This window comes from Phascolarctos cinereus, unplaced genomic scaffold, assembly GCF_003287225.1.
Source record: "Phascolarctos cinereus isolate Bilbo 61053 unplaced genomic scaffold, phaCin_HiC Scaffold_3;HRSCAF=262, whole genome shotgun sequence".
NCBI classification, from domain to species: Eukaryota; Metazoa; Chordata; class Mammalia; order Diprotodontia; family Phascolarctidae; genus Phascolarctos; species Phascolarctos cinereus.
Window position 1 is genome coordinate 48,503,689 of NW_027555736.1, and position 11,027 is coordinate 48,514,715.

Below are 11,027 nucleotides of genomic sequence, written 5' to 3' on the forward strand. Positions count from 1 at the left end.
ATTTTTTTTAATGAGTGTAATTCTTTATGTTTATCTCTGTCAAATTTCATCTTGCCTTCAAGGCCCAGATGGGGTGCCAGCTGCTTTATGAAGCCCACCCTGATCTCCCCAGATTTTAGGGATCTCTCCCTCCTCAAAATCTCTCATTCTTTTAGCTGTTGGGCTTTCTGTGACCCCCTTCTCTAACTTATATGACAGTGGTTTATGTATTTCTCTTATTTCCTTACTAGCTTTTTAAAAGGGTAGCTGGTGGCACACTGAACAGAGTGCTGGGCCTGGAGTCAAGAAGACCTGAGCTCAAATCTGGCCTCAGAGACTAACTAGTTGTGTGATGCTGGGCAAGTCACTTAACCCTGTTTGCCTCAATTTCCTTATCTGTAAAATGAGCTAGAGAAGGAAATGGCAAACCAGTTTGGTATCTTTGCTAAGAAGACCCCAAATGGGGTCACAGAGAGTCAGATGCAGCAGAACAACAAAGCTTTTTAAAATCCTTGAGGCCAAAGATTGCATGCTGCACAGTACAAAGGAAAAAACATTGACTTTGGAGTTGAAAGACCTGAGTTGACTCCTGGCTCTCCTACTGGCCACCTGTGGTTGGCTCCACCACATGTCACCTGGATGGTCCAGAGCAACCCCCAGCCCCTTCCTTCCCTTTATAATCTCAGACTTCTAGTTAACCACTTCAGCTCTGCACTGCCTGCCCTTCTAGGACCCCTCCCCTCCTTGAACGTGGCTACTCATACCTTGCCTAGCCCCAGCTCTAGGTCATCCAAACCATCAGGTCATCTGGGCAGAGTCACAGAATTGTGCTTACTGGGTACCATTCAAATGCTCTATCTGTTCTCAGTTGGGCCCTCTGTGCCACAGGCCAATCCTTTAAATCATTTCCCATAAATCCTCTCTGCTTTTCTACCCCTTCCCCCTTCCTCTTGGCAAGGAACTCCACACACCCCCTTTTTTGTAAATCAAGACTAGAGGAGAAAATAGAGGCTAACCATGGTGAGTTCCCTCTTATCTTCATTTCAATACCTCAAAATCCCCTCTCCATCATTCCCTTTTCTTTTATTTTTTGCTCTTATCTCTGACAAAGAAGCAGACTTTCTCCTCTTTGTGGCCTTGATCTTATCCCCTTTGGCTTCCTCCCAGAGCTTACCTCATTTCTCTCTTTTTAATCTTCTATCTCTCTCTATCTACTGGCTCCTTCTCTGCTGCCTACAAATGTGCCCACATCTCCTCCTTCCTTAGAAACAAAGAAAACTTTCACTTGACCTTACCTCCCTACAACTTATCTTTCTCTATCTCTGCTCCCTTTCATAGGCAAAGTCCTAGAAAAATCTATCCACATTCCTTGCCTCTACTTCCTCTCCTCCCACTTGCTTCTCATCTCTGAGCTCATGATTCAACTGGAACTGTTCTGTCTTCAAGGTTGTCAGCAATCTCTTCATTGATTTCTAAAAGTCTTAAGACCTTTTCTGTCTCTCCTCTTTGGGTTCTCATCACCATGCTCCCTTGGCTCCACTGCTAACTCTCTGACCACTTCCTAATACCCTTTTGTTGCCACTATATTGGCATTATAGATAGCATGTTGGATTTGGGCTAAGGAAGACCAGAGTTCAAATCCTGCTTCAGACACTGGCTGTGTGACCTTTGGAAAATCAATTAATCTCTCACAGCTTCAGTTTCTGCATCTAGAAAATATAAATAATAAAAGCACCCACTTCACAAGGTTATTGAAAGCATTAAATGAGATAAAATATTTGAAGTGTTTTGTAAACCTTAATATAGGGGCAGCTAGGTGGCACAGTGGATAGAGCAACAGGCCCAGAGTCAAGAAGACTCTTCTTCCTGAGTTCAAATCTGGCCTCAGTCACTTATTAGCTGTGTGACCTAAGTTTCCTCATCTGTCAAATGACCTGGAGATGGAAATGGCAAACCATATCAGTATCTCTGCTGAGACAAATGAAAAGCCAGAGAGACAGAGTTTCTAGGTAATTAATAACCAATTTATTAATTAGCCTAGCAAATCATAAATACATTGATGGTCAGCAGTCTCAAAATCATGGAGATCCCTGAGTGCTTAAATACCTTTGGAAAAGGAGGTGTCCCTGATGATAAAAATCAGCCCTGACTGGTTAACAATTGGGTGGGGAGACTTTCTAATGGAGGTGAGCTAAGTCTTCAGCACCTCCAGCAAGAAAATGTGACTTGATCATGAGACTCAGCTACCTCCAGCTATCTGAACACAGGATTCCTTCTCTACTCAGACCTTGAACAATCGGGGTGGGGGAGGCGTTCAAGGACTTGAGCCTAATGCTTTTAGGGCTGGAATTCACCTAGATTAGATACAATTTACACTTTAATCAGAAATAAACTCTCCCAGTTGGGGTGGAGTCCTGACTCAGATAGAGGAGAATATTCCCAGAGGGTTAGGCCAATCTCATCTGCCTTGTCCTTCTGAGACTGATTGACCTACAAGGACTGGTCCTTAAAAAAGGAAATAGAAAGGGGGGGGGGATTTCTATCCTAATTTAATAATTGTTTATAATAGAGAATAATTTAACTGCCAAGAAAACCCCAGATGGGGTCCCAAAGAGTTGGACATGACTAAAAAACAATGCACCAACAACAGCCCTTAAAATGCTACATAAATGTAGGCTCTCATTATAACCTTCTACCTAATTTAGGGCATCCCTAGTGTTCTGTTCCAAGCCCTCTTCTCTCCCACTCTTGGTGATCTCACCAGCTTCTATTAAGTTCAATGAACATCTTTATGTAGATGACTCCCAGATCTATGTATCTAGTTCTAATCTCTCCCTAGAACTTCTAGGTCCACTTTGCCAACTACTAAGTCCAGGCCCCTTGCCTGCCTCAAGGTGCCTCCACCCCAGGGCCTGATTGCTGGGTCTCTGCCCAGGATCACCATTTTATGAGAGTCCCCAGCCATGTTCCCTTTCCTCTCAGCTCAACTCACTCTCTACCCTCTTACCAAGAGCCACTGCCTTGCATGGGCACCCTCCCCTCTACCCCTGCTTTCTAGCTCCCTTTTACATTTTGTCTATTCCTACAAGAATGTAAACTTTTCTGGAGTAGGCACCATTTTGTTTTCTTGGGCTTTTTATTCCCAATATTTAGCACAGCATCTGATACATAGTGTTTAATGTTCTGTCTATCTATCTATTGATCTTTCTGTCTGTCTGTCATTCAGTCTTATTGGACATTTCCAATTAGATATCTTATAAGCATCTCAAATATAATATGTCCAATGTGGAAATCACTATCTTCCCCCACTAAACCTGTTCCTCTAAACTTGTTTGCATTGAGGACACCATTATCACTTCAGTCACTTGGTTTGCAATTTTGGAGTCATTCAGGCTAGCCGCCCTTCCCCCTAATCAATCAATCAATCAATAAACCCCCAGTGACTCAGCAGTTTCCTGGTTTAGTCAGTTGTACCTCAAAATTTCATATCCATCCTCTTCTCTCCATTCATGTGACTGCCACTCTAGCTCAGGACTTCATTTCCTTTTGTCTGGACAACTGTAACAGCTCCCTGATTGGACTCCTAGCTTCCAGTCTTTCCCCTCTCTGAACCTCCCCTCTCATAGCTACCATAATAATCTTTCTAAAGCAGAATTCTGAGAATATGGCTCCCTTGCTCAAGAGACATTTCTGGCTCCCTAGTGCTTCGAAGATAAATGCAAACTTCTCATCTTGGTGTTTGAAGCCTTTCGTGGTCCGGGTCCCCCTATCTTTCCAGGTCCACTACTCCTCTTCACACATGCTATATTCCAATCCAAGTTGACTATTTGCTATTCCCCAAATTTGAAATTCTGCCCACCCCGACCTTCATGCCTTTCTATAAGCTGTCCTCATTCCTAGAAAGCAGTCTGTCCTCATTTCAGTTTCTTAGAAGCTCTTCCTTTCTCCAGAACTCAACTTGGATGCCAACTCTGATGGGAAGCCCTTCCTGAGGCCCCATTCCTAAGGAATCAGTGCTCTTTCCTTCTCATCTGTAAAATGAGGGGGTTGGACTAGGTGAGTGAATGAATGAATGAATGAATGAAAGAGTATTTGTCAAGCACACTTAACTCTGTGTCAGCAGGCACTAGGGATCCAAACACAGAAAGCAGGACAGTTTCTGTCTTCAAGTAGCTTATAGTCCAACAGGAAAAAAAGAAAAACACATGGCAGAGGGGTGATCAGAGAAGACTATTTTGATTTGGGAAATCACAGCCACAGGATGCTGAGTGGAACCACAGGGCAACTCATTGACACATTATTCCTAGGAAGGATGGTATTTATTTGACTGCTGTACTTAGGGCTAGAGGTGGAAGGGGTGTGGGAGGAAGCCAGAGGAGAGGTTACACATGCTATGAGATGGCTGGAGAGCAATTCACTGAGGTCTGCGTTGGGCTCAATATGGGAAGTTGTCACCAAATGGCCTCTGAGGTCCCATGGTAGGAATTTAAATTATAATTCCCAAATTTACACACCCACATCATATGTATGTGTGTATATGTATATGTGTGTACATGTGTGTATACACGTGCATGTGTATATGTGTGTATGTGTATACATGTGTGTATTATGCATGTATGTATATACATAAACACACACATATATACACACATACATATATCTATAATACACATATTCTGTGTGTGTGTGTTTATATCTATATCTATATATATCTATATCTATATATCTATATATCTATATCTATCTATATCTATATCTATATCTATCTATCTATCTATCTATCTATCTATCTATCTATCTATCTATCTATACAGGGAAACTAGATGGGTCAATGGATATGATGAGGTCTAAAGGTTAGGGGTCCTGGAATCCTAAAATCATGACATGCAGGTCCTGCCCAAAAGAATTCGACCCAAGCCTTCTTTCAGCCAAACACATGCTTTACTGAAGATTCACCATATTAGCCAGACTCTTAAGGAATCTGAACATCTGTGGGCTATTGGCTAGATTGTGAAAATCTGAGCATCTTAATGGAGACAAGATGGACCTTATACACAGAAAAACTGTGGGAGGAATCTAGGAGTGGCCAAGTATATATGAGGTAATAGAATTCCAGGGAAATGGAGCCAAAGGTTTTCTAGGGCCCATAGACAAATGGGGCCCAAATTGGGACACAGGTCTCACTTTCGGCCCATACCCCATCATTCCCCCCTCAAACAAATGGGACTCAAATTCTTTTGGAGTAAGGGGCAAAGATCTTGGCTTCTGAAACTGCTTCCTGCTGGCAAGGGGCATAGAGCTGGCCCTGCCTTGAGGGGGTCCCAAAGAGGAGGTTGACTGGAACTGAGCATAGGCTGCATTCAGGGAACAAAGTGGGGACATTGGCTGGTACTTGCTGTTTGCTACCAACTGTAGGTGAATGGTCCATAGTCTGGAAGACTTAAATCTGACAGAAAAAACTGCAGGGCCCAGATATAAAGCAGGGACTAGATTTAGGGCCTAACTTTGAGAGGGTAAAACATCCTTAGCTGTTTGGATTCAGATAATTCTGTTTTCCAACCATGCAGTATCAAATCCACCTCATAGCCAGATTCAGGTGGGTAACATTCCCTTTCAAAGGAACATAATGGGGAAACTGAGCCAGGAGGATCCCATCTTAGACTGAAGCTAAAATTGTCCTCTCAGCTTTCCCCAATACTGACTTCCCACCAGTATCACGTTCTCTAAGTAGCTTGTGGCATTTCTCTCAGATTATTGATTATCGATGTATTATGACTCATCAGACAACTCAAAAAAAAATCCTATGAGCTTTTACCTCAAACAGCAAGTTTTACTAATCACAGCTCAGGAAAAACTTTTCCAGGATTAACATCCCAAACTTAAATTTGTCCTGATATAAAAAGCCAATCATTAGAGATTTCCATACACTGGCAAATTCTCAGCAAGCCATACATAACCCAAACAAGCTTTTTGGCTAGTTTACACATTAAAACAATAACCAACAATAGCTAAATTATTTTAGCGGTAACCAAATTATGAAGTTGCCTGATAACGGATACAGAAAGTTCACCAGTTTGAAACTGAAACAAACCCATTACCAATCAGGTGACTTCAGTTTGTTAAATGCACTTCCAAATTACTTTACACAGAGAATCAACATCTCATCATTAACAGTTAAAACTACAAATTTAAAAGAGCATGCTCATCCAAGTTTGGAGGCTAGCTTCATTACTTTGAGCAGGATGTGCTGAACCTGGGTGATGCTTCCAGGCAAATGTTGCCCTAGGGCCCAAGGCCATTGCCAGGGGGCCCCGCTGTAAAGGGTGAAACTCTCTTCTCCTATGAGAGGGGTAAACAGATACCCTCTTGACTCAAGGGAAGGAAGTGACCAGGTTGTACAGGTGTTTCAAAACTCCTTAATGATCAATCACAAAACCTCCAGAATACGCCAAGATATTTTTAGCTGTTCTAACTTTTCCTGTAACCTCCATGAAGGAGGATTCAGAAGTGCACAGGGAAAGAAATAAGTAAGCCTCAGGGAACCAAAAAGCAATTGCAGTTTTCCCCAATTCCCTAGCACCGAGAGAATTAACAGAATTGACCATACATTTCCAGATAGGGTGTCCATCCTTGTCCTCTATACTGTGGAAGGGGTACCCAGGTGATGGCCTTGAACCAACCCAGTGGACTAAGAGCCTGAGACTGTCAGGTTGAGTGTGAGACAGCCTCGACCCAAGCCTTCTTTCAGCCAAAAACATGGTTTTTTGAAGATTCGCAATGTTAGCCAGACTTTTAAGGAATCTGAGCATCTGTGGGCTATTGGCTAGATTGCAAAAATCTGAGCATCTCAATGGAGATAAGATGGACCTTATACACAGAAAGACTGTGGGAGTGATCTAGGAGTGGCCAAGTAGTCTATGAAGTAATAGAATTCCAGGGAAATGGAGCCAAAGGTTTTCTAGGACCCATAGACAAATGGAGCCCAAATTGGCACAAAGGTCTCACTTTAAGCTCATACCCCATCAGATAGAGCACCTGGCCTGGAGTCAGGAATATCTGAGCTCAAATCTGGCCTCAGATACTTACTATCTGTGAGACTCTGTGCAGGTCACTTAACCTCTATTTGCCTCAATTCCCCATATGTAAAAAAGGAGATACACTGGAGAAGGAAATGGCAAACCACTCCAGTATCTTGGCCAAGAAAACCTCATTGTCCATGGGGTAACATAGAGTCAGACACAACTGAAAGACTGAACATTTATGTATTTACAGACACACACACACACACATGTATATACACATATCATTTATCATATAATACGATAGTTTAAAAAGATCAAATGAGATAAATATAGAGTACTTTGTAAATCTTAAAGCACTATACAAATCCTGTATAGATAGATATGTACATACACACATCTATTTATCCTTATAAATTTTGTATTTCTCCCATCTCACATGTACACACTAGCATATGAGATCCTTGAGATTAAGGACTGTTTCCCACTATATTTTAGTATCCCTACTGCCTACCACAGTGCCTTGCAGTCAATCAATGAACCTATTATGTACCAGGCACTGTGCTAAGTTCTGGGGATACAAAAAGAGGCAAAAGACCACCTCTCCCTTCAAGGAACTTACAGGGAGAGACAATGAGTAAATAAATATATACAAAGCAAACTATATACAGAATAAATAGGAAATAACTGTAAGAGGGAAAGCATTGGAATTGAGAAGGGTCAGGGAAGATTTGCACTCAAGTAGGCATTTAGATGCTTATTGCAAGTTCAAGGCTCCAGCACCTGCTATTCCCCTAGGGACAATCAGGCTGGGAAAGAGCCATCTACACTGACCAGATTCCCAAGACTCTCAAATAAGCCAGGATATCAGTTCATTTACAAGCGAACAATGTCTGTGGGGATAACCAGTTTGGTGCCAGTCCTTTTCATAGGGCAGTTCCTTCTCGTATGGAGAAGTATTCAGGAGATTAATCTATAGACTAGAAGGCTGTTTGGTAAACACAGAATTAGGGTTTGCCTTTGCTTGAAAAGCTCTTCTGAGGGGGAACTCACTACCTCCCAAAACATCATAATATTCTTTGGGATAGTTTTCATGGTTAAGGTGTTCCCCCTTAAAACTCAAATCTAATTCCCCTTAATTTCCCCCATTGCTCCTAGGGGCCCTCAGGCATCAGACAGAACAAGTCTAATCTTCCCTCCACCACCCCCACCACATATAAGATTATTCAATTCAAATATTTGAAGACAACTATTATTTCTCTCTAACCTCAAGCCCCATATCTAACTTATGGTCCCTTCTTCTTGAGGCAAATATCCTAATTTCCTTCCATTGATCCTCATGTGATATATACTCAAAGCTCTTCCCATCCTGGTATGCCTCCTCTGGACACTCCCTACCTAACAATGTCTTTCTTAGACTGACTACCATATGATGGATATTCTTAATAAGGATTTCCATTAGGCTGTGTGATGGCCTGATGACTTGCTTTTCTCCACTCAAGGAATATTTCTTTCTTAGAAACCAGTACCAGTCATTAGAATCAGAGCATCTGGAATCAGCAACAGCTGCATCCAGAGCTCTTGAACCATAAAAGTAATGCATTCAGACAACTGGTCAGAAAAAGATTATAGGGGACACTTTGCTGGCACTGGGTGCAAGGCAGTGTTGCATGTCCCACATGCGGTTCTGTGTCACAGTCCCAGAGTAAGAAGAAGCACCAGAATACACTGGCTGCTTACAGACCCCTAAAACTAGCTCTCAATAGAGCAGCATGAAAAACTTGAAGCTTGAGACAATATCCCCTCCACCCCAGAAGTAGAGCCCAACTTTAACAAAAAGTTAGCAGTAAAGAAAAAGCTGAAAAAATGAGCAAACAAAAAAAGAACCTGACCCTAGAAAGTTACTATGGTGATAGGAAAGCTCAAACCACAAACTCAGAAGAATATATCAAAGTTGTTTGTTTTTTAGGCAATTGGGGTTAAGTGACTTGCCCAGGGTCACACAGCTAGTGAGCGTCAAGTGTTTGGTCTGAGGGCTGATTTGAACTTAGGTCCTCCTGACTTCAGGGCCGGTGCTGTATCCACTGCACCACCTAGCTGCCCCGAAAGTTGTTGGGTTTTTTTTTAAAGCTATGTGCAAAGCCTCAAAGGAAAATGTGAGTTGCTTTCAGGTCCTCAAAGGAAAAAAAAAAGAATTCCTGGAAGAGCTCAAAAAGGATTTTAAAAATCAAATAAAAAGAGTGTGACCCTGGGCAAGTCACTTAACCCCAATTACCAAAGAAAAAGAAAAAGAAAAAAAATCAAATAAGAGAGGTGGAGGGGAAATGGGGAAAAGACAAAGTGATGCAAGAAAATCACAAAAGAAGAGTTAATAGCTTGGTAAAGGAGGCACAAAAATACTGAAGAAAATAACACCTTAAAAAACAAAATAGGCCAAATGGAAAAGGAGGTACAAAAACTCACTGAAGAAAATAATTCCTTAAAAATTAGAATTGGGCAAGTAGAAGCTAATGATGCCAGGAGACATCAAGAAACAATAAAACAAAATCAAAAGAATAAAAAAAAATAGAATAAAATCAGAAAAACAACTGACCTGGAAAATAGTCCAGGAGAGATAACATAAGAATTATTGGTCTACCTGAAAGCTATGATCAAAAAAAGAGCCCAGACATCATCTTTCAAGAAATAATCAAAGAAAACTGCCCTGATATCCTAAAACAAGAGGATAAAATAGAAATGGAAGAATCTACCAATCACCTTCTGAAAGAGATCCCAAAATGAAAACTCCCAGGAATATTATTGCCAAATCTCAGAGCTCTCAGGTCAAGGAGAAAATATTGCAGGCAGCCAGGAAGAAACAATTCAAATATTGTGGAGCCACAGTCACAATAACACAAGATTTAGCAGTTTCTACACTAAAGGATTGGAGGGATTGGAATATAATCTGGAAGGCCAAGAAGCTAGGACTACAACCAAGAATCACCTACTCAGCAAAACTAAGCATATTTCTTCAGGCAGAAAAGTAGATATTTAACTAAATAGAAGACTTTTAAGCATTTCTGATGAAAAGACCAGAGCTGAATAAAAATTTTATTTTCAAATACAAGACACAAGAGAAGCATAAAAAGGTAAACAGGAAAGGGAAATCATAAAGGATTTAATAAAGTTAAATGGTTTACATTCCTACATGGGAAGATAATACTTGCAACTCCTAAGAACTTTCTTATTATTAGGGCAGTTACAAGGAATATGCATAGACAGAGCACACAGGTGTGAGTTGAATATTATAGGATGATATGCTTTAAAAAAATTTAAAGGGTGAGAAAGAGGAATGCACTGTGAGAAGGGAGAGGTAGAATGGGATAAATTATCTCACATAAAAGAGATATAAAAGAATTTATACGATAGGGGAGGATGGAAGGGTGGCAGACAGTGCTTGAAACTTAGTCACATTAGAATTGGCTCAAAGAGGGAGTAACACATACACACACAGTTGGGCATAGAAATCCATCTCACCCTCCAGGGAACTAGGAGAGGAAAAGGGGAAAAGAAGCATGTATGTGTGGGAAGGGGCGTAATAGAAGGGAAGGCAGATTGGGGAAGTGGTAATCAGAATCAAAACACTTCTGAGAAAGGACAAGGTGAAAGGAGAGAGAGTAGAATAAATGGGGCAAATAGGATAGTGGGAAATATGCAGTAATCATAACTGTGAAAAAATTTACAGTAAATTTCTCTGATAAAAGCCTCATCTCTTAAATATATACAGAACTGAGTCAATTTTACAAGAATGCAAGTCATTCCCCAATCGATAAATGGTGAAAGAATATGAATAGACAGTTTTCAGATGAAGAAATCAAAGCTGTCTATAGTCATACAAAAAATGCTCTAAATCACTACTGGTTAGAGAAATGCAAATGAAAATAGCTCTGAGGTACCACCTCACATGTATCAGATTGGCTAATATGACAGAAAAGGAAAATGGTAAATGTTGGAGGGGATATGGGAAAATTGGGACACTAATGCATTGTT